Here is a 24159-nt window from a genome sequence, read left to right as displayed (position 1 = left end):
AAAAACATCAGGGAGCTTCAGAGGAAAATGATAACAATAAGAATTGTTTGTATACTCTGATTAGTTTTTTTCTATTAGATACAGACTTTTAATTTCTGTGATGAGATGTGATTCAGGCTTGCTTGATTTAAAAATAATATTTGCATATGTCTCAGACTGGTTTTAGGAGTTAGCATCTCCATGACTACAAGATTGGCCAGAGTAGAAGGCTAATAAGAAAAGGACAGCTTGAGTTATTTTGTTTTCTAACTATAGTTCTTGAATTTAATCTAAATTATTCAAAAACATTTTAAATTCTTTCCCAGATATTAACTTTGTCCAGTATTCTTCTGATTACTTAGCCATCATTCTCCTGAAAGACAAAAAACAAAATCCCTTCCCCAAGCCTAAGTTTGAGGAGGTTCCCTTTTGGCAAGTTACATCTGATTAAATGAAAAGCATTTGTTGTTATATAAGTTAATTTAAATTGAATGGTAACGCTGGTTGATGAACTATCACCTCTTCTAATTAAGAGGTCTCTTTTGTTCAAATCAAATCTTTATCAATTTTAATGGTATCCATAGCTTTTCTTCTCCTGTAGAAACAAAAGCAAAACCTTGTCCCCAACATAGCACATATCCTGGTTTCCATTCTGAAGTGAGCACATTCTTAAAGTACATAGGCTGATTTAATTCTGTAATTTTTTCTATTATCCAATGTGTCTCTGTGGCTGCTATTCCTTTCTCATTAACATTGAGAAAATTCAGTTAATAGAGCATTTATGTAATCTATTTCTGGGAGGTTTTGTTATCCCCTTCTATTTATTTAGCATATCCTTTTTTTCATGGTACCTTCTTTTTGCCTTAAAAAGTGACATTTAGTCAAAGAGAGTGAGTGAGAGAGAGAGAGAGAGAGAGAGAGAGAGAGAGAGAGAGAGAGAGAGAGAGGAACAAGAAAACCAAAACCAAACAAACAAACAAACAAAAACCCCAAAACAAGATGTTCATCCCTTGGCTCCCTTGCCTCCCCCCTCCAGCTGTTCCTCAGCCCCCCAGGGCTGAACCCTGGCTAGGGCCAGGTAGCAGGATGGCCCCTCAAATGAGGTCAGTAACGTTGAGGGGCATCTCATCAGTGGAGGTATTGTAGAATGTCTCCATGTCTGGAAGTGTCCTTTTGTCTTCTTCTGTCACCACGTTAATAGCCACACCTTTACGGACAAAGAGATCACCACGACCAATTCTGTGAATGTAGTTTTCCCTGTTGGTGGGAATGTCGTAATTGATGACTAGGGAGACCTGTTGTACATCAATGCCTCTGCTAGAACCAGACTGGAACTCTCTCATGATCACATCGCATTCCTTTTGGTCCATATCTCCATTCATGGCAGAAACAGTGAAATCCCGGGCATGCATCTTCTCAGTGAGCCAATCCACCTTCCTTCTGGTATTGATAAAGATTACTGCCTGGGTGATAGTCAGGGTTTCATACAAGTCACACAATGTGTCAGGCTTCCACTCCTATTGCTCCACATTGATGTAGAATTGGTGGATACCCTCCAGGGTCAAGTCTGCCTTCGTGACAAGGATCTGAATGGGGTCTCTCATGATCTTCTTGGTCACTTCAGAGACATCAGAGGGCATTGTAGCAGACAACAAAACTACCTGTGTGTTACTGTTGAGCTTTTGGAATATATCATAGATCTAATCCTTGAACCCATGGCTTAACATTTTGTCTACTTCATCCAGTACAAACATCTTGATGTATTTGAGGGACAGGTATCTCCGGTTAAGCATATTAAACACCTGGCCAGGGGTGCCCACAATGATATGGGGAGCTTCCATTTGCAGCTTCTGTACCTCAGCACGAACATTGGTGCCCCCAATACAGGCATGACAAGAGGCACAAATGTAGTCTCCTAATGTCATGACCACTTGTTGTATCTGTTGCACCAGTTCCCAAGTGGGTGCCAGAACCTGTGGTGGTATTGTATTCCCTGAAATATTATGTGTTCCCTGAAATAAACTTATCTGGGGTCAGAGAACAGGACGGCCACAATATTAAACATGAGGCTAGGTGGTGGTAGCACACGCCTTTAATCCCAGCACTCAGGAGGCAGAACCAGGTGGATCTCTGTGAGTTCAAGGCCACATTGGAAACAGCTAGGCATGGTGACATATGCCTTAAATCCCAGGGAGTGAGGACAGAAAGAGAAAGATTTTATATGGCATGAAGATCAGAAACTAGAAGCATTTGGCTGGTTCAGTATTTGGCTGGTTAAGCTTTTAGGCTTTGGAGCAACACAGTTCAGCTGAGATTCATTCTGGATGAGGACTCAGAAGCTTGCAGTCTGAGGAAACAAGACCAGCTGAACAACTGGCAAGGTGAGGAAGCTGTGGCTTGTTCTGTCTCTCTGATCTTCCAGCATTCACCCCAATAACTGGCCTCGGGTTTGATTTTATAAATAAGAACTTCTAACAATTCTGCTACAAGAACCAAAGTCTGAGTGGCCTTTAGATCTAACTCAATCTGCTACAGGATAGATATGGCAAATGTAGCTTTTTTCTCAGTCCCAGACTTGGGCAATAACATCATAAATACCATGGAGGAGGTATTCTGAGAGATTCATGTCATCAAAGCTATTCACAATCTCATTCCAGTTACTCACGATGACACCTTCAGGCTCCGTTGTCTCTGGATCGAGAATCATGACTCGCAGACATGATCCTTAGAATCTCTGTTTAGCATATCCTTTAGAGTTCAATATGATCATTCTATGACTGCTTGGCCTGTAGGATTGTGTGGCATACTTGTAATGTACTTTATATTGTAATAAGAAAAAAAACTATTTCATTTTACTAGAGACATATGCTGAAGCATTGTAAGTTTTGATTTGTGCAGGTATACCATGATAGCCATAACATCTAGCAAATGAGTGATTACAGAATCAGATTTTTCAGAACCCAAAGCAGTTGCCCATTGAAATCCTGACTAAGTGTCAGTAGTGTGGTGTACGTATTTCAATTTTCCCGAATTCTGCAACGTGAAACATACCCATTTGCCAGATTTCACTCCTCTAAGTACTCTTTGGGGTACATCCTGCTGGTAGTGGAGTCTTATTGTAAAAAGAACAAGTAGGACATTTCCTTATGATTTCCTTGGCTTGTTGCCAGGTTATGGAAAATTCCTTTTTTTAATAATTTTTTTCTTTATTATTATGTGTTTTAAATTTTATACATCAGCCATGGGTTCCCCTGTCCTCCCCCCTCCCGTCCCTACCCCCTCCTTCCCCGCAGCCCCTCCCCCCCATTCCCATGTCCTCCATGATCAAGGCACCCCTGGGGATTCATTTAAACCTGGTAGATTCAGTACAAGCAGGTCCTGTCACCTCCTTCCAGAGAGAGCAAAGTGTCCATGTGTAAGCCCAAGGTTTCAAACAGCCAGCTCATGCACTAACGACAGATCCTGGTCCCACAGACTGCATGCCTCCCAAACAGGTCAAGCTATTCAATGGTCTCACTTATCCAGAGGGCCTGATCCAGCTGGGGGCTCCACAGCCTTTGGTTCATGATTCATGTGCTTCATTCATTTGGCTATTTGTCACTGTGGTTTTTGCGATCTTGGATTCAACAATTCATGCTCTTGCAGACCCTCCTCTTTCTCGACAGTTGGACACCTGGAGCTCTACCTGGGGCCTGGCTGAGGATCTCTGCATCCACTTCCATCCGTTATTGGATGAGAGTTCCAAGACAACTGTTAGGGTGCTATTGATATGATTTTTAAATGAAATTCTGAGGAATGGAATCAGTATGGAATTGGATGTGAGTTGTATGTAAGGGATGCTTCCTATTCCTGATTATATCTTGTAACCGAATAAATAGTGAAGTTAATTCTGACTCATGAGCGATAAATTATGCAGTTTTAATGTGCAAAACCACTCTTTCAGCATACCGAGAGTCAGTAACTACGTTGAGAGTTTCTGAAAAATCCATTAATAATATCAGAATGGCATATAATTCTGATTTTTGGACAGACTTATAAGGACTTTGAACCACTTTAATTAAATTTTCTGATTTTTAACCTGCCTTTCCTTGTTTGTTTGCATGTGTAAAATATATAGGGTCTCCACATATTGGTGTTTCCCATACAATGCAAGGCAGGATCCAGTTATCTCTCTTTATAAGTTGAATTCTATTGCTTTGGGGATATTTGTTGTTAATCTCTTCCAAAAAATTATTGCAAGCTCTTTCCCAAGGTTCACTTTCTGCCCATAATTTGTCAATTTCATCATTAGTTAAAGGTACAATTTCTATTGGGTCTATTCCTGCTAATTGACAAAGTCTCAATTTTCCTTTTAAAATCAACTCAGAGATCTTTTCTATTTAAGTTTTTAATTTGTTACTCTGTTTATTTGGCAGAAATATCTATTCCAATACAATATCTTCCCTCTCCATTAAAATTCCTGTAGGAAAATGCTTAGAGAGTAAAATAATCAAAATGCAATCAAGCTTAGGAGCTGCATGATTCAGAATGTGCACACTGTATTTTCTTTTCCACCAAAGCCAATTCTCTATCAGCTTCAACTGATAATTCTCTTGGACTATTTAAGCCCTTGTCACTCTCTAAGGTTTTGAACAAATTACTCAGTTCATAATTTTTACCCCAACAGCAGTCCATAAGTGGGAAATGTCTCCAGATAATCTTTGAAAGTCATTAAGAGTTTGTACTTGATCTCCTCTAATTTGCAACTTTTGGCATCTAATTTTTTGTAGACCTATTTTATATCCTAAATAATTAATAGAATCTCCTCTTTGTATCTTTTCAGGAGAAATTTGTAATCCTCAACAATGTAAAAATTTCTTTACCTCTTCAAACATTATTTCTAAAATATTGACATTTGAATCAGCTAGTAAAATATCATGCGTGCAATGATAAATTATAGATTTAGGAAACTGTTTATGTGTTACTTCCAATGGCTGTCCTACAAAATTTTGGCATAGTGTTGGGCTATTTAACATTCCCTTTGGGAGTACATTCCACTGATATCTCTCCACTGGCTGGGAATATTATAAGTAGGTACTGTGAAGGCAAATTTTCTGTCTTTTTCTTGTAAGGGTATTGATGAATCTTTGCCTCCTGAATGCTAAGATTAAAGGCACATGCTACCACTGCCTGACCTCTATGTTTAATATAGTGACTGGCTTTTCCCTCTGATCTCCATGTAAGCTTTATTTATTAGAGCTTAAATAAATTATCACCACAGTCTTGTTTTACATTTTCTATTTCACTTCTGCAAAGTAAACATTGTTCTTCTGGGAGCTATTGTCAGCACAGAATATGTAGAGGTCCTTTGCAAAATGTAAATTAAACTATGTTATTTAAAGCCCTTGACAACCTCAAGGTGAATGAATGATCTTTACTATGAACTACATAAATGTGTCATTTCTAGTGTTTCTGATTCAACCATAGTCCACTTTATTTTTCCATAACAGAGTACTCAATACTGAAAAATTCATAAAAAAATGCTTATTTAGTTTTAAGTCTTTTATGTACATTACCATGGTATCAGCATCTCATTGGCTTCTGTTGAGGGCCTTATCTTTGTCCTTAGTGGTAAGAGTAATGATTTTGATCTGCTTTATTTATTATGTTTTCAGGACATAGAATAGAGATTGACATGTATCACATGTTCGTGAAAAACATTAAATTAATAGCTAATGACTATTTTCTAGCTCTTTACTTGAGAGGACTGTAAAATTTGAACCCTCTTTTCCTTTGTTATTGACACATACATAAACATAACATGCTGAATTACTCATATGTATGGATTTTATATATGATAATTTACAAGGCAGTTAGAAATTACACTGGTCTAGGAAATTGGCAGTAGTAGGTTATCTTCTTGAGTTTGTGGCTTCACTGCCATAGGCAGGGCAGTTGGGTAGTTTTGCAGTGCTAGGCATGAATTCCCTTCTATCTAGTTGACCTTTGTAAGCTGTCAGTGGAGAAAAGCAATCAATATTTTTACCTAGGTGTGATGCCTATGAACCACAATGATGACCAACAAGGCAATAAGTTCTCAGATGTACAATAACACCATTTATTATTATACAGTTGCCTAATTGTACAGAAGACTAAGTTTTAAAGGCAGCAACCATGCCTATTTTTCTTTGTTATTTTATCTCCAGTACTTTGAAGGAAATTTAGGATATAGTGGCTTCTTAATGAGCAAATGATGAATTGAGTCTTATCATTTGCACTGATTTCTGGATTAGCTAGGTTCTTGATTGTTGCTGGAGAGTTTCTCTCTGGGTTCTGCCAAGCCCCCACAGTCCCACAGCCCACTTATAAAATAATCACTCAGATGCTTATATTATTTATAAATTGTATGGCCATGGCAGGCTTCTTGCTATCTAGTTATTATATCTTAAATTAACCCATTTCTATAAATCTATACCTTGCCATGTGGCTCGAGGCTTACTGATACTTTACATCCTGTTCCTCATGGCATTGGCTGGCAGCATCTCCTTGACTCTGCCTTCCTGTTCCCCCAATTCTCCTCTCTGCTAGTTCCACCTATATTTCCTTCCTGGCTACTGACCAATCAGCATTCAATTTATCAATCAATCATAGCAATACATTCACAGCATAGAGAACATCCCATAGCACTTGATTCATTTTTAGCATTACTGAAAGAAAAGATTTGCAGGAAAGCCCTAGAGTTGAACAAAATGACAAATCCTAACTAATACACAAAATATAATTAATTCTTTCTTTTGCCCCACCTTTAGCACTCCCTTTGATTGCTCCTACCTACAATTAGTCATTTCTAAGTCAGAAAGATTGTATTTTTGGACCACTCATTTCTTTCTACTCCCACTGACACTTTGTACAGATCTTTATCACATTTTCTCTAAGTTATTACAGACACCTTCTAACATCTTTCTGCTTCTTGCCTTTCTTCACTGTCTAGTCATATAGTATACAGGATATCATATTAATCTTTTGGGGGTTTCCATTTAGTTATATCAATTATTTTCTCAGTAAGGTTGAAATCTACATGATAGATATGACTTTGTATAATTGAAATATTTTTGTCAAGTGTAAAATTTTCAGTAACATTTCAGTTCATAAAGTACCATATCTGAAATAATTAAATAGTAAAAGTGAACATTTATTTTTTATTTTTATTTTTATTTTTATTATTATTATATTTGTGTTTTAATTTTACACATCAGCCATGGGTTCCCTTGTCCTCCTCCCTCCTGCTCCTACCCTCACCTTCCCCCCATCCCATCCCCTCCATTCCCATCTCCTCCAGGGCCAAGACTACCCTGGGGATTCATTTAAACCTGGTGGATACAGTACAGGCAGGTCCAGTCCCCTCCTTCCAGGCTGAGCAAAGTGTCCCTGTGTAAGCCCAAGGTTCCAAATAGCCAGCTCATGCACTAAGGGCATTTGCTTAGCTATGTTCATATCAGCATGGTTTGTAATAGCCAGAACCTGGAAACAACCTAGATGCCCTTCAACTGAAGAATGGATAAAGAAAATATGGTACATATACACAATGGAGCACTACTCAGCAGAGTAAAACAATGACATCATGATGTTTGCTGGCAAATGGATGTATCTAGAAAAAATCATCCTGAGTGAGGTAACCTAGACTCAGAAGGACAAACATGGTATGTACTCACTCATAGGATGATACTAGATGTAAAACAAAGATGGCTAGACTGCTACACAACTCCAGGGAGGCTACCTAGAAAACGGGACCCTAGGAAAGACACAGGGATCACCCAATGACAGTGAACATTTATTTTGACTGTTTTTTTAAAATTTATTAAACTATATTAATAATACAGAATAAGGGATTCATTATGCATATATATTATGTATGTATATTATACTTATATATATATAATGAATTTTAATCCTATTCATTCCGTATTATACTCACTTGTGTTCCTTTCACTCACACGTATCTTCTTTCTCTTTATAACTTTTTCCCCTTCTACTTTGATATTTTTGTAACTCATATTTTTTGTAACTCAATGAGTTTAATTAGAATTATTTATGGGATCATGGGTGAAGGGTTATTCATAGAAGTGTGATCAGCTTACCAGTGGCTGTACCATTAAATGCCTTGGGACCTCTCTCCCCATTAGCAATTAGTTAATTGTCTATAGACCTTCATGGAGGGGTATGACCTCAAACACCCTTACATGATGGAATGTTGACAAGCCCAATTTTCTATAGTTCTTGTTGGCTTATAATTTTGGAGGTTTCAGGACATGATTGGTTGGTTGGTTGCTTTATGCTTATGCTGAGTCAACCTACCATAGTTGAGTGCTTATGCTAGAATAAAACTTATTCAACTCATGGCCAGAAAAAGATGATGAAGAAATTGGATGCACAGAATCCTCTTTAAGAATATCCCCATAAGAACCTCTTACTAGGCCTAACCTTTCAAAAACTATACTACATTACAAGAATACCATTCTAGAGACCAAAACTTTAACCCATTTTAGAACCTAACTACAGATGTTCTTCTAATTTTATTTTCCAGCTTTGATTTTGTTGTTTACCTCATAAATTCTACTGTAATTAGAAAATTAACTATTTGTGTGTCTCAGACTCATCCATCATTCTTGTAATCCTGTTTGTTTCTGACTAAAATGCTTCTTTCTCATGTTTCTTTGGTGATTATTTTCAACCCACTGTTAAATGTCATATATACTACTGAATCATTATCTAAGGGAAACATAAGTCCATATTCAAATAAATTGCTTTCACTCTAGGTAAATTAAGATGAGCTGTGTCTCACATCAAAATAAGCCACAAATGTCTGTGAAATGAAAAGGTCAGGAATTTATCTGTCTTCACTGTCATCTAACTAATATCTGGCACAGTAGGTAATAAATGAGAATGTGATAAATAAATTTTGAATGATATATAAGAGTGCCATAAGATTCAATTGCTCTGATCAAATAACATAACCAAGGAAACTTGTGTTAGAAATGGTTTATTTCATCTTACAACTCTCAGGTTAGAATCTATCACTGAAGGACATCAGGGCAAGAACTCAAGAAAGGAACCTAGAGGCAGAAACTCAAGTAGATACTATGGAGGAATGTTGCTTCCTAGCTTTTTCCTCATGATTTTCTCAGCTTGCTTTCTTACACAACTGAGGACCACCTACTCAGAGGTGGCACCAACCACAATGGACAGAGTCCTCCCACATTGACCTTCAATCAAAATCCCTTATAGAGGCATTTTCTCAACTGAAGTTCTCAGATATGTCTGTTTTGTTAATTGACAAAAATGACAGGACAAGAGAGAATTATTATATTCTTCATCACATGACATTTGAAGACATGAATTTATTTGTGTCTATGTCTTTTGAAGGCCTATGTAATAAGTGCCCAATAAAAATTTGTTAAACCTAGTGGAAAACAGTTTCTTAGTTACTTTTGCTATTGTTTTGATAAGATACCATGAGAAAGACAAGTTATAGAAGAAAGAGTTTATTTGGAGCTTACAGTTACAAAAGGTTAGAGACCATGATGGTGGAGCAAATGCATGGTGACAGGAAGCTTAGAGCTTAATACAAAATATATGAAATATCAAAGAGAGGCAGAGAGAGAGAGAGAGAGAGAGAGAGAGAGAGAGAGAGAGAACGAGCAAAATGCCACCAAAACTTTCACACTTCCTCCAACAAGATCACACCTTCTATTTCTTTCCAAATAGTTCAACAAATTGGGACCAAATATTCAAACATATGAGCCTGTGGCAACCATTCTCATTCACATTAGTGTTCTATAAACAGTATCATTATTTGAGTGCTGCTTCTCTTTGAACTCAGTTTATAGTAGATGAGTGTCATTAACAAGATGTAAGTCTGGGATGAAATGATGCATTGATATTCTACTGACAGATTCAGGTAAGATGGAGTCAAAGAGGCCAAACAGAGGCCTTTATGGAGTCAATTAAAAATCTCCACATAAAGATGATTGACTGGAAAATGCTCAAAGGCCAAATAAAGTTCCAGAAAAACAACCAGCCCAATGAAATGTTATTTTTTTATTATTTATCATCCATGAATCATTTCAATTAGTTGTTTGTGATGGTAGCTAAAAGAGTTTCAGTTTGATTTTTTGCCTATATCTTAGACAAGCCACTGTGAGACAATGAAACAACAAAAATGCACTATAGTATTGGAGGCAATAATTTCAATTTTGTTGAAATTAAATTGCTCAGTGCATGTCTTCATATCTTGTTTCCTCAGTAGATGCATGGGGTCACTACAATGACTCTTTTTATAGTATTCCATATCAGACAACACATCATTCATCATTTGTAACTTTCCTTGTAGTGGGTAGCCATTCCAGCTTTGATCTGGAAGTTACAACCCCCATTGAGGTTTCAGTAACTGCCACACCTACATGGTGGGGCTGAGAGAGGACCCTGAAGACCTGAGGTCCAGATGGGCCAGCTCTCTTGGTTCCTGGACCCTGGATGCTGGAGGTAGACCAAGCAGAATTCTCTAGAGAACACTGCAGGACTGTGCCACACCTTTCCCAGACCCTGTTACCTATCCCTTCACTTGTAAGTTACCCCACAAAATAAACATCCCTTTTAACTACGTGGAGTTGCCTTAATAATTTCACCAGTATTTCCCAATATAGTTGTTCCAAATCCAAGCTGACATGATCCCAAGTCCATAGAATCTAGTGTAGAAAAACAATAAACTAGAATGTTAAGTGATTACTTTTAGTTTTATCTATCTATCTATCTATCTATCTATCTATCTATCTATTTATTTATTTACTTTAAGGTTTAGTGCCATTTTGGCACTCATTCTTTATTTCTTTTTTTTATTTTTCCCTATTTTTTATTATATTTGTCTTTTAATTTTACACATCAGCCATGGGTTCCCCTGTCCTCCACCCTCCCACCTCTACCCTCACCTTCCCCCCATCCCCTCCCCTCCATTCCCATCTCCTCCAGAGCAAAGACTCCCCTGGGGATTCATTTAAACCTGGTGGATTCAGTACAGGCAGGTCCAGTCCCCTCCTTCCAGGCTGAGCAAAGTGTCCCCGCATATGCCCCAGGTTCCAAAAGCCAGCTCATGCACTAAAGACAGGTCCCGGTTCCACAGCCTGGATGCCTCCCAAACAGTTCAAACTTTTCAGTTGTTTCACTTATCCAGAGGGCCTGCTCCAGCTGGGGGCTCCACAGCTATTGGTTCATAATTCATGTGCTTCAATTCGTTTGGCTATTTGTCCCTGTGCTTTTCCAATCTTGGTCTCAACAATTCACGCTCTTACAGTACCTCCTCTAGTTTTAGATATAGAACATTTAGATTGTAATGGTCTTCTAAAAGCAAAAACATTACTTAAGACTAAGTATTAATCAGGTATTTTCAATTTTCAAGGCAAGCTAGAACAATCCATGAAAATATACAGTGGTCCATACAACCTGTAATCCCCTGAGGATCAAATGCATTTACAAGAGCCATGATTATCAGGAGAAAAAAAAAGCAGCAATTTCACTTGTCATTGGATTATTTCGGGATGTCATTACAGCACTTAAAACTCATCAAAGACAAGTACTATTACATGGAACTAGGAGTAGCAGTTTAGAAGCAATAAAGTAAAGTACCACTTTGTGCAGTAAATGATACACACATAGATACCATTGCCTTAGAAAGTGATGCTGGTCAAAAATAGAAAAAGCATCAAGAAGGGCTAAGAGAAATTCTTAGACAGTAGATCCAAGGTACAGTTGTGTAGTTGTCAGTTTCCTAAGGAGATGACATTGGTGACTATTTAATATTAATCTAATCTCACTTGGGTGATAATAAGACAAAGAATGGATTGTCATAAAGCCTCACCTCAGGTTTGGCTTTGGTGGTGCTGGGGATGTAATGTTTGCTTAGCCATGTGCTCTACCTCTGAGCTATTTCCACAAAATTCTTTTCCATGCATCATTCTTTCTGAGTTCCTTTTATAAACTTTAGAATTTTAAGTATTCTTTCTCTAACCGCTTCCAAATCCAGAGATATTTGAAGCATTTTCTGCTGTGGAATAATCCTTTTGTACATGGTGAAGATGTGTTGCTCTATTGTTAACAAAGAGCTGACTGGCCAATAGCTAGGCAGGAAGAGGTTAGGTAGGAAAGCCAAGCTAAGAGGATGCTGGAAAGAAGAAGGGCGTAGTCATGAGGGGTTTCCAGTGAAATGCAGAGGAATCAGGAGACAAACATGCCATGCTGAAAAAAGGTGCTGCCACATGGTAGAATGTAGATAAGAAATATAGGTTAATTTAAGATTTAAGAGCTAGTTAGCAACAAGCATAAGCTATTGGCTGAGCATTTTTAATTAATAATAAATTTCTGTGTGGTTATTTAGGGTGCTGGTGGTGCTGACTCCCCCCACAAAAAAATAAAACACCTAAAATTTTCTTTCTCTATCTGTCCTAGAATTTTGAGTTCCTATAGCCATACTGTCCAATTGAAACTAGTAGCAAACTGCTAGAGTGGAACCTAGAACACAATTTTGACTTTAGATCTACATATTTTAGTGCTCAGTTATACTAATTCTTTATTACTCTTTCAAGTTCTTATTGTCTTCATGATTCATATATCCCACAAAGAGCAAATGGCATTGCTATGGAAAGATTATATTGGGAACACCAGAGACTCAACATGAACATCCTTCTCCCACCTATTATTTCACTGTGTCTTTTTACTTACATTTCTTTCATGTCTTCTTCTGAAAATGTGTATTGTAAGAGATAATCATGAATTATTAATTAGTTTCTTCTTTGGGGGACATGGTCTCATGTAGGCTAGGTTTACTTCCAACATTGACATTTGCCTTCTGACCATTTTACTTTTATCTTTTAGGTGCCAGGATTACAGGCATGTATAGGTTTCAGATTATAGACAACTGCCTTGGAAAGCCCCTTCCTGATGATTCTACCTGAAGTAGATCCAACTCTTTCCCCTGGCATGCTCAATACCATGACCTCTGTTTTATTTATTTTTTTTCAAATAGCTTATTACTATCTAAAATTATTGTCTGTTTAGTCATTAAATTATATATTTTCTGTCTCTTTAACTCAGAAGACTATTAGTTTTATGAGGGAAGGGGCCATATCTGTCTTATTCATCATTGTATCCTCAGAATTTTATAGTAATATATGAAGACCAATGAGCACTTAGAAAACATTTGCTTATATTGCAACCATAAATAATTAAAATTATAAATAATTAAAATTATTAAAACATACTAAATTAGAAATGTTCAATATTTTGTAAATATTTGTCCAATAATATTTTGAGTATACAGTTTTCACAGTAAAACATATCTAAAAATGAAATAAGAATGCATAGCCCTTTGTATACAAGATGGAAAAATAATAATCTACATTTTCCTAAGATTTACATTTTAAACTTGTAAAGTTGACAATTACCATAAAAATTATTACTAACACAGATGTAGACGGTTTTGACCAAAAATATTCTATGGTTCATACCCAGAAAGCCAAGTAAGCTATTTATTTCCTTTTTCATGTTCTTCCATTTCCCACCCAATCATGTATTCACATAAACTTACTCCATGGAAACTTAACAAAAATATCATAACAATAAAAAGAAATAGCAATGAATAGCTTTCTCTGGATATAAAATTATAACAGACCATAATAGGTACAAGGGAATAAATCAGAGGGTTGCTCAACTTGCTCAAAATGTCAGTGAAATGAAACAGCACTTCAGAACATCTCTACCTGTGGGAAAATAGGAGACTTTAGCTAACAGGAATAGCAAGTTGGCACACCAACAGTTTTAATTTCATCTTGTGAACAGAAGGTGGCTAGACAGATGCGTGGTCCGATGTGATAATTACAAGTGTCTGCTTCGAATATAAACTTTCTTCTGCTTCATTTTCTCTCCCAGTGAATGGGTTTACAGAGCTTTTCTTGAGATTTTGGTTAGGGTTTCTGACTTTCTGTTAAGGATACTTATTAAATATTTAGCAGAATTCTGGAAGTTGACTTATAATTATTGTATGCATGCAGTCTATTTAGTCATAAGTCATAAAATATCATATTAATATAATTAGAGAGGTCTCTGTCTGAATGTAATTACAAAGTATTGATAATTTCATTTTTTAAAAAGGAAGTGTCTGATTCCAGAAATGATAGGCCAATGATTTTCACATAAATCTTTGTGGAATTCTTAGATGATTCATAAAGAAATAGATGACAAATCTAGTGTTGGTCCCCAGAGCCCTAGTAAGGATGCATCAAGGATTACATATATCAAATTCATTCTTCATTTGTCCAATAATACACAAAAGGATAGAATAATTATTGATTGTTGGCTTTAAGCACCAGACTTGTAAGTTTAAAATTATAGCTCTATCACATAGGAGTTGTAGAAACTCATACAATTGACATGTCAGTACTTCAGTTTTCTGATCTATAAAATTAGAATAAAAATAGCACCTATTCTGTAAATTATCATTAATGTATGGCATTTTTATAAGTGAAATACCCTTAAAGCCTTACCTAAGGGCTATGGAACAACATCTAATAAATATTCAGTACATGTTAAATATTTTCTTTTGAGTATCTGGAGTTTGAACTTTGAGGGTTGTATTTTAGGTGATTGCAGAACTGGTTACATATTGGGAGGCAACCAAGAGATATATTGATAGTCTATATTTGTTTTGAAAATCTGGAATATCCTGTCCAATTAGTTGAAAAGAGATTTCTCATGCTTAATACCAGGGGTTTTGTTAGTCTATGGTTTTGTGCAGAGCATTGTCAGCCCAAGTATCTTAACTTCCTTTATGATAAATACCTCATATTATATATATATTACACATGCAATTATATTTACTGTACATTGTGATAGGTATTAGTCTCATTTAATTCTTCTACATGTGGAGGTCCAGTTTTCCCTGCACACTTTGTTGAAAACCATGTCTTTTTCTCTCTCATCTGTCATCTCTGTCAAGTATCAGATGTCTATAGTTACAAATACTCTTATTTTCATCTATATTATCAACACATTGAAATCAATAAATATATTAAATCATAAAAATAGACTTAAAGACAAAGGAAGTCTCATGCTAATTTCAAGAGATGCAGAAAAATGTTTTGACAAAATCCATCATGCTTTTATGATAAAATTTCTAGAAAGAATAGGACTATATGGAACAGACCTTAACATAATTAAGGATATTGTGATAGTGTGAATGAGAATGTCTACCATTGGCTCATATCCTTGAATATTTGGTACCCACTCAGTAAAAGTGATTGGGAAGGATTGGGAGGTATGTCCTCATTGGAATAGGTATGGTCTGCTAGAGGAAGTGTGTCACTGGAGGTTGTAGTAGAGGTTTTAAAAACCCATTCAAGGCCTAGTCTCTATCTATCTATCTATCTATCTATCTATCTATCTATCTATCTATCATCTATCTATCTATCTATCTATCATCTATCTATATCTCTCTCTCAATGCTCTTTTCTATTTCCATCCACTTATCTGTAATGTTCATAATTTCTTTTTTTCTTTTTTCTTACACCTGAATAGTATTCAATTGTCTATATGTACAACATTTCTCTTATCCATTCATTATTTGAAGGACATTTAGTTTCTTTCCCCTTACTAGCTATTGTGAAAAGAACAGCAATGAGTATTACTGAGCAAGTATATGTGGAGTATGATGTTGAGTCTTTTGGGCATATGCCAAGGAATGGTATTGCTAGGTCATATGGTAGACTTTTTATCTTCTTGAGAATTCTCCTCACTGATTTCTATAGTAGCTGCACGAGTTTGTAATTCCACCAACAGTGAATAACCATTCCCTTTTCCCATCGTCCTCTTTACCATTTGTTGTTTGCTAATCTATTATCTTTTCCATTCTGACTGAAGTAATATGAAATAACAAAGTTGTTTTGATTTGCATTTTCCTAATTACCAGAGATGATGAATATTTTTTGAGATATTTCCTAGTCATTTTTTTTTTGCTTCTTTTGAGAACTCTCTATTCAAGTCCCAGGCCAATTGTTTGCATGTGTCATTTGATTTTTTGACTTTTTTTGAGTTCTTTATATATTCTTGATATGAATCCACTGTCAGAGAGGTAGCTCAGAAAGTTTCTCATTCTCTGAGCTAACTATTTACATTGTCAGTTGTTTATTTAGCTGTGCAAAAGCTTTTTAGTTTCATGAATTTCCTCTTGTCCTTTGGTTATCTTCAAGGGTATAGATTTAAAGGTGCTTCTCATTGGGCTAAAAATATTTCTGTCTAATCTATATATGTCCAGCCTTCTAGACAGAGAAAAGAATATTCATATTTTTAACCCAAAGCTATATTACTTCTTATGACTCAAAAGATAATACATCTAAAACTTTTATCTTATTTTGTAAAATAAAAAAAAATCATGTAAGTTTCAGAGAGTTCAAGAGGTCATAAGAATTGGATCCACCTTCCAGAGTTCAAAGAGACTCCAGATAAGTTTCCCCACTTGCCTATTCTTGAGGGTGTGTTTTCTCTTTCCCCTGGTCTTAGGACTCCTCCCCTTCCATAACTACTAGGACTATGGGTCTGAAAGATCTTAATGTAAATTTTTTTCCTTTATGTTTCTAAACTTTAACTTCTGTCCCTAGTATTTATTTGTCTAAGCAAATTTCCACTTGCCTGGTAGGTACCATGCAGGAATCAGCTGCAATTACAAAGTGCTTCCAATGGCTAAGAACCCTGGATTTGCTGAAAGCTATGGTGAACCAGTCTAGCCATTGTGATTGATTCCTGTCTCTTCATCTGGGTCAGCTAACCAGATACTTCTGATGAAAGCCCCATTGCCTGAATCCCAGCCATTGACTAGCATTCCAGCCTTCCAGGGCCCCTGACAATCATTTCCTAATTTCAGCAGAAGTATTACAAAAAAGAGTATGTCATCCTTTCCCCTCAACAGGCTGGGGTGTTAGGTCAAAAGGAAACTCTGACATAGGGGACAAAATAGCTACTTATAGTGCCTATTGGCATATCAGGAAAGGTACATATTAAAACCAAATAGACCCAAACCTATTAACAGATAGATTAATCAATGGTAGTTATACAATATAATAGGGTGCTTGACCTGCATTATGTAGAACAAGGACAATATTATGTGGACTGTTGTTTCATTTGAGATAATTTGGCTGAACTAAACAAATATTGCAGAAAACGGGTACCTAAGATGAAATAAGTGACTAGTACCCAATCATACAACCTTTGGCTTTTCTGCTTCTGTTAATTATTATTGGCCCTTGCATCATTACTGCCTTAAATAGAAACTTAAATTCCCATCTGGATACTATTAAACTGATGGTTATTCAATTCCAATATAAGAAGTTATCCACTGTAGAGTCAAAGATTTGACTCAGGATACAGATCAAGGGGGGAAGAATGTGAGGGTTAAAGTTATGTTTTAAGTTTAAATTACTGTGCTTAAGAGATCAATAAAACAAAAATGCTTCTAACCTGTAAATTCCACTTGCTCAAGGACAGATAACTTCCTAGAATGAGGGAGGCTGTGGTTCATGTAACAAGTCATATGTTTTTGATTTCTGTAAACAAGCTTGTTTTCCCCAACTGCACAGAATATACTTGATCACATATAGGTGGGAGGTACATAAGCAGGAAAGATGTCAGGATGTATGCTTGCCCCCAATTGGAAGAAGGTAGGAAGTACATAATCTTGTGGATTTTGCCTCTATAAGTGCCGGACTAACATAATTCCCAACAGTTCTCTGGGAATCCTGGGTATAGACCTGGATAGTGTCCATTGTCTTGGCCAGTAATTAATAAAGTTTCCTTCAAAATTGGCTTATATATTGTGGTAGTGGTCTTATTCTCACCTGGTGGGATCAACAATTTATCTTTCTTCAGAGGTTTCTAGTCTCATTGTAGAGGACCTTCACTTTCTTGGTTAGGCTTATTTCTAGGTATTTTATTTTCTTTAAGGATATTTGTAATTGGGAGTGTGTCCATGATTCCCTTCTCTGTATGTTTGTTTTTGGTGTACATAAGCTATTGATTTGTGCATATTAATTCTGTATCCTGCCATATTTCTGAATTTATCATTTATAGATATTTTCTCATTGAATTTTTGAGAGCTCTAATGTATAGTATTATATCATCTGCAAATTGGGATTTATTTTTAAACTTCCCCTTTCCCTATTTGTATCTGTTTAATGTCCTTCTCTTGCCTTATTGTTGCAGCTGGTACTTCTAGCATAATATTGAAAAAAGAGTGGGGTCTCATTCCTGACTTCAAGGGGATTGCTTCAAGCTTTTCTCCATTTTAGATGATGTTGGCTGTGATTTTTTATTATAGAAGTATATACCTTCCAGCACTACATTCTCTAGGACTTATCATGAAGAAATGATAGGTTTTTGTCAAAGGCATTTTCTGTAGTTCTTGAGGTGATCATGTGATTTTTGTCTTTAAGTCTATTTATGTGGTCAATTATATTCATTGACTTGCAAATGTTCAGCTATCCCTGTTGGAGGCCAACACCTCCATTTCTGCTATCATTATTGATTTGAATATGAATTGAATAAGGCTTCCAATCTGCCTTTTTCTTTTTTCCATGATCTTGATATTTTTATTTCTTAGGTAAAGTGAGATTTATGTTCCTATTGTTCATATTGTTTTTCAAATCAACAGACCACAAAGACTTCTAAGAACTGGATCTACATGACTTGATAAATGGGGCTTTCTGAAACTGGTCAACCACAATGACAGCAAGAACTTTTGACAATGTGTTTGTGCTGAATGCTAACCACCAAAGTTCTGCTTTTGTATTAGGCTTTTCTTGCTTGCAGAGGTCATGAAGGACCCATGTAAGATTTTCCCTGCTGCAGCTGAGGGCTACTTCCTTCTCCTGCGCCCAAGGAGAGAAAGGTAGCCTGGCCTTAATAAACTTTTTGCCTTGTAACACTGCTGTCTCTGAGAATGGTTGGGTCTTGACCCCCCAACACTACAACAATCACTTCATTTCAGAGATAAAACCAACTTGATCATGATTGATGATCTTTTTGATGTATGTTTATATTCTGTTTTTAAATATTTCACTGAGAGAATATGTTTACTAGGAATATTGGCCTACAGAGTTTTTTGGGTGTGTGTGTGTGTGTATGTGTGTGTGTGTGTGTGTGTGTGTGTGTGTGTGTGTGTGTGTGTGTGTGATCTTTACCTGGTTCCGAACATTTGGTATAATACTGCTATGGATACATCTGATCACAAATTTTAGCTGGAAGGCTTTTTATTACTATTTCAATCTCTTCATTGTTATGGTTCTGTTTAGGTTGTTGATTTCTTCTTGGTTTAATTTTGATGGTTTGGCTGAAGTAGAAATTCATCCATTTCTTTTAGGGTTTCTAGCTTAATGGAGTACAGGTTTTCAAAGTATTCCTTTATAATATTCTGAATTTCTTTGGTTTCTGCTGTAGTATTTCACTGTTCATTTTGATTTTGTTAATTTTTGTCATTTCTTTCTTTCTTTTAGTTAGTTGAGCCTGTTGTTCTTGTTTTGCAAAACCCCCAGAGACCACCGAGGAGCTGGTTTCCAATGCAAGCACATAAGTGTCCTATTATTCAGGTTCAACCTGGGCCACCTCATGGCAGATGGAAGGAAATGTGGCGACAGGCACAAGCCCAGGTGTAGAGTTTTTTTTGTTGTTGTTTTGTTTTTGGTTTTTTTTTTTTTTTTGGTTTTTTTTTTGGGGGGGGGGACCACAAGGCTGCAATTTGGCAATTTGGGATTGGGTAGAAGGAGCAAGGTGATTTTTTAAAACTATTGGTCTAGATTTTGGGCACAAAACCACAACCCACTGAATAGGATTTTCTGGACTGCTCAGGAGGATTATCTAGATATCTCCAATGGCCATAAACCACAGACAGGAGCTTGTAAAGCTTTCCTTTCCTGTATAAACAGCAGACAGGATACTGCTATGGATCTGTTTGAGCCTGTAAAGTTGAGTATAGGCCTTCACAGAGCCAGGTATCTGTCAATCTTGTTTATCTTCTCAAAGAACCAGCTCTTAGATTAGTTCATTTTTGTGTGTGTGTATTTTTTCTTTGTTTCTGAAAAATGGGCATAGTAAAGAAACCCAAATAAACTCACCTTGGGAGAAAGGGGGAAAATTTATTCCAAAGTGACAAAGCTGGCTCCTGAGAAAGCTGAGTGAAATGAGGAGGAAGATTTTTGCGGGGGGGGGGGGGGTCCTCCTGGGTTATATTGGAATGGGTATTCTAGGGTAGCAAGCAGTCATATGTTAATGGAAGAGTGTTGCTTTTGCCAGAGATAAGGAGAATGACTCCTTTTAGCAAGTAGAAACTTTCTTCAAGCCCCTGTGGGAATGCTGGCTTTGTCTAATGCCTGACCTTGGGAAGAAGAATTTCTTGGGGGACCTGGAAGTTTCTATTTTGCTGATTTTTATTATTTCTTCCTATTAACTGGGTTTGGATTTGGTTTGTCGTTGCTTTTCCAAATTTTTGAGTTGCATTAAGTCATTTATCTGTGCTTTTACTGATTTTTTTAATATAGGCAATTAGAGCTACAAATTTCCCTTAGAGCACTGCTTTCAATACATGGCAGAGGTTTTGCTGTGTTGTGTTTTCATTTTGATTCAATTTCAAGAAAGTTTTATTTCTTTCTCAATTTATTCTTGGAGCCATTCAACATTCAGTAATGAGTTGTTTAATGTCCACAAGTTTGTGTATTTACCAGAAATTTGCTTGCTGTCAGTTTTAAGTTGTATTGCATTATAGTCAGATAAAACACAAGAAGTGTAATAGTTTGAATGGGAGTGGCCCCCATTGGCTCATATATTTGCATGCTTGGTCCCCAGTTAATAAACTGTTTGCAGAGGATTAGGAAGTATGGTCTTGTTGGAGGAGGTGTGTTATTGGGGGTAGGATTTGAGATTTTAAATGCCAACTGACTTTGTCTCTCTCTCAGCCTGCAATTTAGGCTCAATTAAATGTTTTGTTTATAAGCTGCCTTGGTCATGATGTCTCTTCACAGTAATAGAACTGTAACTAAGGGATTATTCCAATCACTTTAAATCTATGAAGATTTGTTTTGTGGTCTATTGTAAAAATGCTTCCATGTTTTGCTGAATAGAATATATAATTTTTGGTGTTTGGGTGGACTAGTCTGTGAATATATGCTGAGTCCACATGATGTACAATGTCAACTTATTCTGATATTTGTTTATTTTTTATTCATATGACCTTTCTATTGGAGAAAGTAGGGTATGCAAATTGCCCACTATTAATTGATTATTGTTAATCAGTGTTTTTAAATCCAGTAGCATACTTTTTGTATTTGGCATTCCAGAGTTTGGTACATATATGTTTTGGATAGTATTATCTTCCTGGCTAACTGTTCCTTGATTACAATAAGTGTCCTTCTCTATCTCTTTGGATTAGTTTTAGTTTGATGTCTATTTTGTCAAATACTAGCATAGTTTTCCCATTGTATTTGATTGGAATGCTTTTGTCTATCTTTTTACTCTCTGTTATCAGCTATCTTCAAAGCTAAGATGTGTTTCTTGTAGACAATGGATAGATGGATTTTTGTTTCTTAGTCCATTGAGTCAGCCTGTGTCTTTTAATTGGAGAATTGTGGCCTATATATTGAAATATATGTGTTAATTTTGTTCATTGTACTGTTAGTTTTCAGTGTTATTTGTGTTCTCTTAGCATTACTTTGCATTTTAATAAATATGGCTTCATATTTCTTTCCAGATCCTCTTGCTATGTTCATTCCTCTCTTCAGCTAGAAACAATATAAAATTTTGGGCTGTTGTTTATGTCATAGAAAGTTTTTCTTTTCCTTCAATCATGGAATATAACTTTTCTGTGTATTAGTCTATTCTGGCTATTATAATCTCTTGGGATTTTGAGTGCATTGCTCTAGGATTCTTTGGCTTTCAATGTTTCCATTGAGAAATAAGCTGTTATTCTGATGGGTTTTCCTTTTTATGTGACTTGTGTTTTTTTCTATTGCAGCTTTTACTACGGTTTCTTTGTTATGTATACTTAGTGTTTTAACTATGATATGCCATGAGTGTTTTCTTTTCTGGTCTGGTCTCTTTGGTGTTCAGTGTGCTTCTTGCATCTGTATGGGTGTGACTTTCCTTAGTTTTGTAAAGTTTTCTTCTGTGACCTCGTTGAAGATCTAGTTTACATCATTGATTTGGCATTCTTCTCCCTTATCTATTCCTATAATTTGATGGGTTTTTTTCATTGCTTCCATCATTTTTTACATGTTCCTTTCTTGCTTTTTGTTTGTGTGTTTGAATTTTCATATCCCTTGCTTACTTGGTCTAGAGCCTGTGCTTTATCTTCAGGTGCTGGTGTTATGTCTTCTGCTTGATCCTTCTATTTGTAAGGCTTTCTTGTCAGTATTCTGGTAGGGTTTTTCAATTCCATATTTACTGAATCCTCTTCAATATTTCTACCTCCTTATTGAATTCCATTCTCAAGTCCTAGAATTATGGACTTCATAATTTCCATAATGTTATAATTACGTCTTCATAATTCCCATCAGTTTTGTTTGTCCTTCTTTACATATCACTGAGGCATTTATTCTCCTTAAACTCATCCTCCTTAATTTCATTGAGCTTTCCTTAGTGTCTTTCAGAATTTGAATTCTTTGGAAGTTAATGACTATTCTTCAAAATTCTGTGCCCTAGTGTTCATCTAGGTAATTCTCATTGGCAAGAATTTTCCAGAGGACTGACTAGTAGATTTTTGAGAAAAGATACTAGCTTGATTTTATCTATCTATCTATCTATCTATCTATCTATCTATCTATCTATTTATTTATTTATTTTTGTGATGAGACCTGGACACATGGTTCTAAGTTTGATATGGATAGAGCAGAGCAGATTGGGGCAGAAGAAAGGATATGAAGGTGTGAATGGCCTAAAGTTTGGAAGTAGCTTGGATGGAATGAAGTACAATGGACAGAAGGGACTGAACTGGTGTACATGTTGTACTTCCTGGTCCAATCTGAGTGTGTAGGTAGATATGGCTGGGTAAAATGTTGGCTATGTTGTAGGTGTGGGCCTTAGGTTGGGGAATAGGTAGAGAAGGCCTAGGCTGATGCCTAGAGATCATTTGCAGCTCAGGCATGGGAGACCAGATTAGCAGGCACTAGATGTGGGTTCTAGGATAGATATGGTGGGTTGGGGAGAAAGGATGGGTGGAGAGGTCAGGGAGACTCACTAGGCTAGACCACTGAGAAGGAGGTAGGAAGTCTGGCTGAGTGTAGTTAGAGTTTTCCTGCCTGGCCCAGTCAGGACAAATCTCTCTCACCCGCCAGGCCCACAGTCGCTCAGACCCAACCAAGAAAGCACACAGAAACTTACATTGCTTACAAACTGTATGGCTGTGGCAGGCTTCTTATTATCTACTTCTCCTATCTTAAATTAACCCATTTCTGTTAGTCTATATTTTGCCACATGGCTTGTGGCTTACCAGTGTCTTTACATGTTGCTTCTCATGGCGGCAGCGGCTGGTGGTGTTTTTCCAGCCTTCTACTTCCCAGAATTCTCTTCTCTCTTGGCCCGCCTATACTTCCTGCCTGGCCACTGGCCAATCAGAACTTTATTTACACAGAGCGATATCCACAGCACTTCCCTTTTTCTTTTTTTTTAAAGGAAGGTTTTAACTTTTACATAGTACAATTACATATAACAAAACAATTATCAAGCAAGAATTACAGTTACAATATTAAAGAAGATATCCTATCTATCTTACATTCGTGAGTCCAAGGTTTTATATCTAACTTATCTTTTATCATAATTGAGGGAATTATAACTATCTAGTCTTCAACCTCTCAAAGACCTCAGAAGGATATAATATTACCTGAGAACCGAGAGAAGGATGTAACCATTTTTCAGGAGTCTTGCAAGAGTAGACAGAGACAGCTGGCAGCCTGGACAGTCACCTAATGTTCCTTTGTAAAGTTGGGGCATCTGTCTTCAGCCCACAGGACTAGAGTCTCTCGGTCACTTCTCTCAGTGTCCTGTAGAATGTCTGGCAGTTTCCTCTGTGAAGCAGGAACCTGAAGGACCATTTTGTCAAGCAAAGTTTAGTGGTCACCTTTC

General features: G+C 36.6%; 1 pseudogene; it reads right to left on the bottom strand.

Annotated features, from left to right (window-relative positions):
• Window positions 1-1073: 1073 nt before the first annotated feature.
• On the bottom strand, window positions 1074-2699 carry LOC118574577 (annotated as a pseudogene).
• Between the last annotated feature and the right edge of the window lie 21460 nt (window positions 2700-24159).

This window comes from Onychomys torridus, chromosome X (assembly GCF_903995425.1).
Source record: "Onychomys torridus chromosome X, mOncTor1.1, whole genome shotgun sequence".
Classification (NCBI taxonomy): Eukaryota; Metazoa; Chordata; class Mammalia; order Rodentia; family Cricetidae; genus Onychomys; species Onychomys torridus.
The sequence above is the reverse complement of the archived record's forward strand: the minus strand, read 5'-3'. Positions and strand labels throughout refer to the sequence as shown.